This window comes from Gossypium arboreum, chromosome 1 (genome assembly GCF_025698485.1).
Source record: "Gossypium arboreum isolate Shixiya-1 chromosome 1, ASM2569848v2, whole genome shotgun sequence".
Classification (NCBI taxonomy): domain Eukaryota; kingdom Viridiplantae; phylum Streptophyta; class Magnoliopsida; order Malvales; family Malvaceae; genus Gossypium; species Gossypium arboreum.
The window spans coordinates 91,576,843-91,582,938 of NC_069070.1; the positions used below are offsets into that span (position 1 = coordinate 91,576,843).

The 6,096-nt window shown below is 37.7% G+C and overlaps 1 non-coding gene across 1 annotated transcript; it reads right to left on the minus strand.

Annotated features, from left to right (window-relative positions):
• Positions 1 to 5,368: 5,368 nt before the first annotated feature.
• LOC128282596 (small nucleolar RNA R71) lies at positions 5,369 to 5,475 on the minus strand. The gene has a single exon (XR_008272923.1). It is a non-coding gene; the product is annotated as a small nucleolar RNA R71 (small nucleolar RNA).
• Between the last annotated feature and the right edge of the window lie 621 nt (positions 5,476 to 6,096).

A 6,096-nucleotide genomic window follows, 5' to 3' on the forward strand; every position in this document is an offset into this window, starting at 1 on the left:
GAAGAATTTAGAGCAAATGCCGATGATGATCCTATGAGAGCAGAATTCTGGCTTGAGAACTCTATCCGAGTATTTGATAAGCTTTCTTGCACACCGGAGGAGTGCTTGAAATGTGCTATATCACTTCTTAGGGATACGGCATATTAGTGGTGGAACACTCTTATATTTGTGGTACTGAGGGAAAGAGTTATTTGGGATTTCTTCCAAGAGGAATTTAGAAAGAAGTGCATCAGTCAACGTTTATTGATCAGAAACGTACAGAGTTCTTAGAACTGAAACAGGGCTGTATGACTGTGACTGAATACGAGCGAGAGTTTGTTAGACTCAGTAAGTATGCTCAGGAATGTGTGATAAACCATAAAAGTAACACATTTTAATCCCATTCTTAGCATGTTTTTGGATGATTTATTATTTAATTTAGTGAATTTGATGCTCTTAATCCTTTAATTTCATGTTTTATACTTAGAAGAGCATAAGGGAATAAAAGGAGCAAAAAAAGACCAAAAAACGGATAAAACGGGCTGATTTAAAGATCCACACAGCTAAGACCATTTCCACATGGGTTGAGAACACGCCCGTATGAGCCACACGAGCTAGCCACATGCCCGTATGGCAGCCCATGTCGATATCGCTCTCAGTTTCCCAAACACGCGAAAAAAGCCAATTTTTAGGCTCCTCGAGCATTCTAAAGTCTATATAAACACACTGGAAGAAGACCTAAGGGGGGCACACAGAGTAGAAAGTAGAAATTGCTCGAAAAAAGCTATTGGAATCATCTCGAAAGCAGATTCATTTCAAGATTGAAGATCTCCATTCAAATTTGTAAAACCCCAAACCCGTCCTAGACGTTATGGCCGATTCTAGCGATGTCACATTGAAGTGTTTTTCACAAAGTGCAAAATTGTTAAAAACCCATTCTCTATTAACCCTTTTTGAACCATCTTGAAGATGATTTCAAGGCTTACTGTTTATCTTTAAAATGTAAGTCGTTTGTCAAAAATTAATCATATTAAAATGTCGTTATCTATTTAAAAATGATGTTTCTTGTAGAAGCTTTTAAAACGTGTTGCGTAGCCGTGATGTTTTGAAAAGCATTTATTTTTTGAAAACCCGTGTCCCACTGCTAGCAAATATAAATCAATATAATAAAACCCCAAATTAAATGTTAAAAATTTAAAAAGGCCTTATTACAGAAAATACCCAAATTAAAATACTTATAATTTAAAAGTCAAAAATAGAAGCACACGCGGTTGTGTGGCCACTTTTGAGTCCCTCGCAACACTGATCTACCTAAGGATTACCTGTGCAAATAAACAGAAGGGTGAGTTTACGGAAACTCAGTGTGTAATCCCTTAATAAACAGACAATCAAACATATAGTGAGCAAATACTGTTTGGGCCTAAGCCCTTTTTAGTAACAGTGGCAATATCAGTTTGGGCTTTAGTCCATCTCAATATAGAAACAATCATATGTTTCGGCCTTGGCCCATTGCAGTAATAGTAAACAGTGCAAAAACAGTAAACAGTATGCAAGTCCAACCTATCCAGCCTCTACACTCCATCTCCGTCCAACCCTACAGTCCATGTGGGGATATAATCAACCTACCCATCCCTACACTCTAGAATTAGCACGGGCTGTGGCACTAATATGCAGCAGAGCTGCCAGTATAATAGGCTTAGAGCTATCAGTGATTTGCAGCAGAGCTGCCAGTACAGTACACTTCCTCCAATCATATATAACCCCATCCCCATGCAATGCATCATGTGACATGACATGTCATATCATATATTATACATGTACTCAATACAGTTACAAATATCATGCTAAAATATAAACATACATCACTAGGGGCAAAATAGTCATCTTACCATATAAGGGCAAAATAGTCATTTTACCATATAAGGGCAAAACAATCATTTTACCATATAAGGGCAAAATAGTCATTTTACCATATAAGGGCAAAAAATCATTTTACCACATAAGGGTAAAATAGTCATTTTATCGATTAAGGGTCTAGGTACGCTTATCGACCCAACAGAAGGTTCACAGTCGTCTCGGGCGACCCGTACAACCTTAACAGTTAAACAGTGAAAATAGGCCTAAGGCCCGTATTGCGGGACCATGTAGGCTCACATGCCCGTGTAGACCAAATAGCCCAAAAATGGCCTTGACAATGTAGATTACACAACCTGGCCCAATATTCTCCATACGTTCGTGTGGTTTACCCGTGTGGGGCCTACATGCTCATGGGCCCACACGGCCCATTTCGGCCTAACGTGGCCTAAAATGGCCAAAGCCCATGAAGTTGCTCATAGTGGCCTCGACGATCAAACGCCCACGTTAAAGCATTCAGATTAGCACACGAGTGAGTGCACGCTCGTGTTGTGTTGACGGTCACTTATTTAGACTTTTGCCGACTTACGAGTTGGGGTAGTGTTTTACACACTTGATGTGATCCGAAGATAACCGCGTTCCAAATATTCTTATACCTGAATTTAGTCAAAAAGACATTTACTCAGTTGCATATTTCATAGAACAAATTGAACTTAACGGAGTTCCAAAGTGATCTAAATAGTTACTTCTCCTTACCAAAAGCCAATCGAAACGCACCCTTGATTCTTAGGAGGCACACCAATCAACTTGATCTCCACCTACATGAAGGTCATAACCCCTTTATTAAACCTATACTTGGATAAAACAATCTTGACTAATCCCTACTTACCAAATAACAACAGTACAAAGTATAATTTGGTGATGTAGTGAACTAAGACCGAAGAGAAACTGAACTGCAACAGTAAGCAGAGAGGGTAACGATAGGAAGGAAAAAGAAATAATGCTCAAGAAGGAGAGAAGTCGAAACAGGAAGAAGTGAAAAAGAAACTTACTTACCAATATTCGACCAAGGATAAGCACTAGGGAGAAAGAATGAGGAGAACCGTGCACCCGAACCCAATTGATTGAAGAATGCTTGCCAAAAAGGGTTGCCCAAAGCCGAAAGACAAAAAAAGGGAGAAGAGAAATATTCGGCCAACACACAAAGGGTATTAAGTCAAACAAAGATGAGATAAAGAGAGGGCAATAGAGGGGAAAGAACAATTGCAAAAGGAGTAAGGGAGAAGAGCAAAACCAAAATAGGCCTAGAATGCAAAATACGCGAAAGGTCAGCAACAATATTCGACTATCAAAACAAAGTGTAAAAAGAACCTGATGGCAATCGTCAAAAACTGAAAATAAGAAGAGCAATCCAGCCAAGGCCGAATTCTGAATGACAGAGTTCAAATTCGGCACTACTTCCTTTGATCCATTCCTTGAAAATCTCCTTACATCACTCCGCCCACCAATTTGAATTCCACACAACTTCTATCCAAATATTCCTTCACAAAACACTCCTCAAATCCCCTTAACAACCGAAATTCCACAATAATCTCCTAAAATTTGGCCACAACTCCCCACACTATTCAAATACACAAGTTTCGGTCAAACTAGAACTCTCCCATGGCCAACAGCAAAATAAAACACCTCCATTCGCCTACCAGCATTTGAACCTCAGACCTCAAGTAACTACCACACGCCACTTATCCCCTAGACTAGCAGACCTATTCTGTCATATTTTTTCCACATTAATCTAAAAGCCTATTGCCTAGAGACAGTGCTTATTCCTTTAAAAACAAAACTTTTTGCACCTACCCTGGCTTAAACCCAAGACTTCTCAGACACTTCCCAGGACAGTTAACCACTGAAGCAGACACTCAATTTTGTAACTTTCTTGCACAACTAAATATTTATGTGTAGCCTCCTAACTGTTCCCATGCTCAAGACCTAATACTTTTAGGCCCAAAATTTGGGGCGTTACAAAATTTCTCTCCAAATTTATTTGGGTTTTTTATGTCTTGTTGTTTTTCTAAATTTGAAATGTTTTCCCCTTACATTATAAACTAAACTCCTTAAATACCTAGGGAGGATGAAACCTATGATGGATCTTATTATTTAATTATCTGAATTACATGATCAATGCTTGTTCTTGTTCTTAATTATGTGTTCTTAATCCTTGCCTTAATATTTTTAGGATATTAATCCAAGTTTGATGTGCTTATTCAGTGGAGCAAAAGTCCCTATTTAATAGTAGATCTAGCATAATTGAGAGGAGTTGATTGCAATCCTAGAAATAAGACGACATAAATCTGCCGGATTAAGGTCAAATCTAATAGGGAAATCCATAGATCAAGTTAATGCGACAATAGAGGTTTTAATTAGAAAGATATTTCAATTAATAAACTTAGAGTTAGTTGTTCTTAGTCTCGAAATAGATATTAACAGAATTTAAGGATTTCTACGGATCAAGAAAGTGAATAAATCGTTTGATTTAGAGTCAAAATAATAACTGAAGTCTAGGTGGATTCTTTCCTGGGTATTGTCTCTCTTATTGGTTTTCTTAATTATTTTCCCAAATCGATCTTTGTCGCATTCATAGTTAATTAGTTTAATTTTAGATTAAAACACCTCCTTTAATTATTAGGCTAAATAATAGAAAGATAGTTATTACTAGTACTTTTAGTCCTTGTGGATACGATATTCCGGACTCACCATAGCTATACTATTATTCGATAGGTGCGCTTACCTTTGTCGAAATATTAGTTAGTTTCGTGACGCATCAAGTTTTTGGCGCCGTTGTCGGGGACTAAAATATTAGGAACACTTAATTTTTATTACTTTAGCCATTTTTTATTTTTGTTTTTACTTTAATTTACTAACTTTTTCCCTTATTTGCTTCTGGCAAGTTGTTTTAGTTTATGACTAGAAGAAACTGGTCAGGACCTCTATTATTTAATAGTGAAATTGAAATCACAGCTTGTAGAAATAGTAGAAAAATAAGGCAAAGTCTACAGTATATAGAGGAAGAGTAAGAGGACGATACAATATTTCCGAGGAGATGGTTGAAAATCAGAATAATCAACTACCTCTTATGGTTGTCGTGAATCCTGTAAATCAGAATCTTGCTCCTCGTACTATGTACGACTATGCCAAGCCTAATTTAGCAGGGGCTGAATCGAGTATTGTGAAACCTGCTATTGTTGCAAATAACTTCAAACTGAAGCCGAACACTATTCAGATGATCCAATAGTTTATTCAGTTTGATGGTTTGCAAGATGAGGATCCAAATACTCATTTGGCTAACTTTCTGGAGTACTGTGATACTTTCAAAATTAAGGGTGTTTTTTATTATGCCATTCGCCTTTGGTTATTTCCCTTCTCATTGAGGAATAAAGCTAAACAATGGTTGAACTCTCTACCCTGAGGGTCCATCACTACATGGGAGCAAATGACCTAAAGGTTTCTGCTGAAATACTTTCCACCGGGCAGGACGGTAAAGTTGAAGAGTGATATCTCTTCCTTTGTGCAAATGGACTTAGAGACCCTATATCATGCATGGGAGAGGTATAAGGATTTATTGAGAAGGTGCCTTCACCATGGGTTACCGTTGTGGTTACAGGTTCAAACTTTCTACAATGGTTTGAACCCCTCAACTAGACAACTGATCGATGTAGCCGCCGGCAGTACCCTAAATAACAAAACACCTGAGGAGGCTTATGATTTCATTGAAGAGATGTCACCGAATAATTATTAGTGGCAAGTCATGAAGACAAAGCTGACAAAAGTCACTGGTGTTTTCAACCTCGACGTGGTCACCATGTTATCAAACCAGGTAGAGCTTTTAAATAAAAAGATTGATGGTTTATGTGTTTCTATGCAGGTATATCTGTTGATGAAGTGCGATGCAAATAGTGGAGGGAACCTTCCAGAAAGTCGATCCTACAACCATAACGCAGAAGACGAACATTGTAACACCCCTAGCCTGAGTCCGATCACCGGTTTAGGCTAAGAGGTATTACCAAGCTAAACATTTAATTTCTCATTCAATTAATTAACATAAACAAGGATCGAGCTGCATACATATTGATCTTTGAGTTATATATATATGCCATTTTCATATGGCCAAAATATTTACAATTACAAAACATATTTTGCCAACAGCCTAATCTATACATGCCATATCGAGACCAAAATATAACTGTACCAACAAAATCAATACTATGT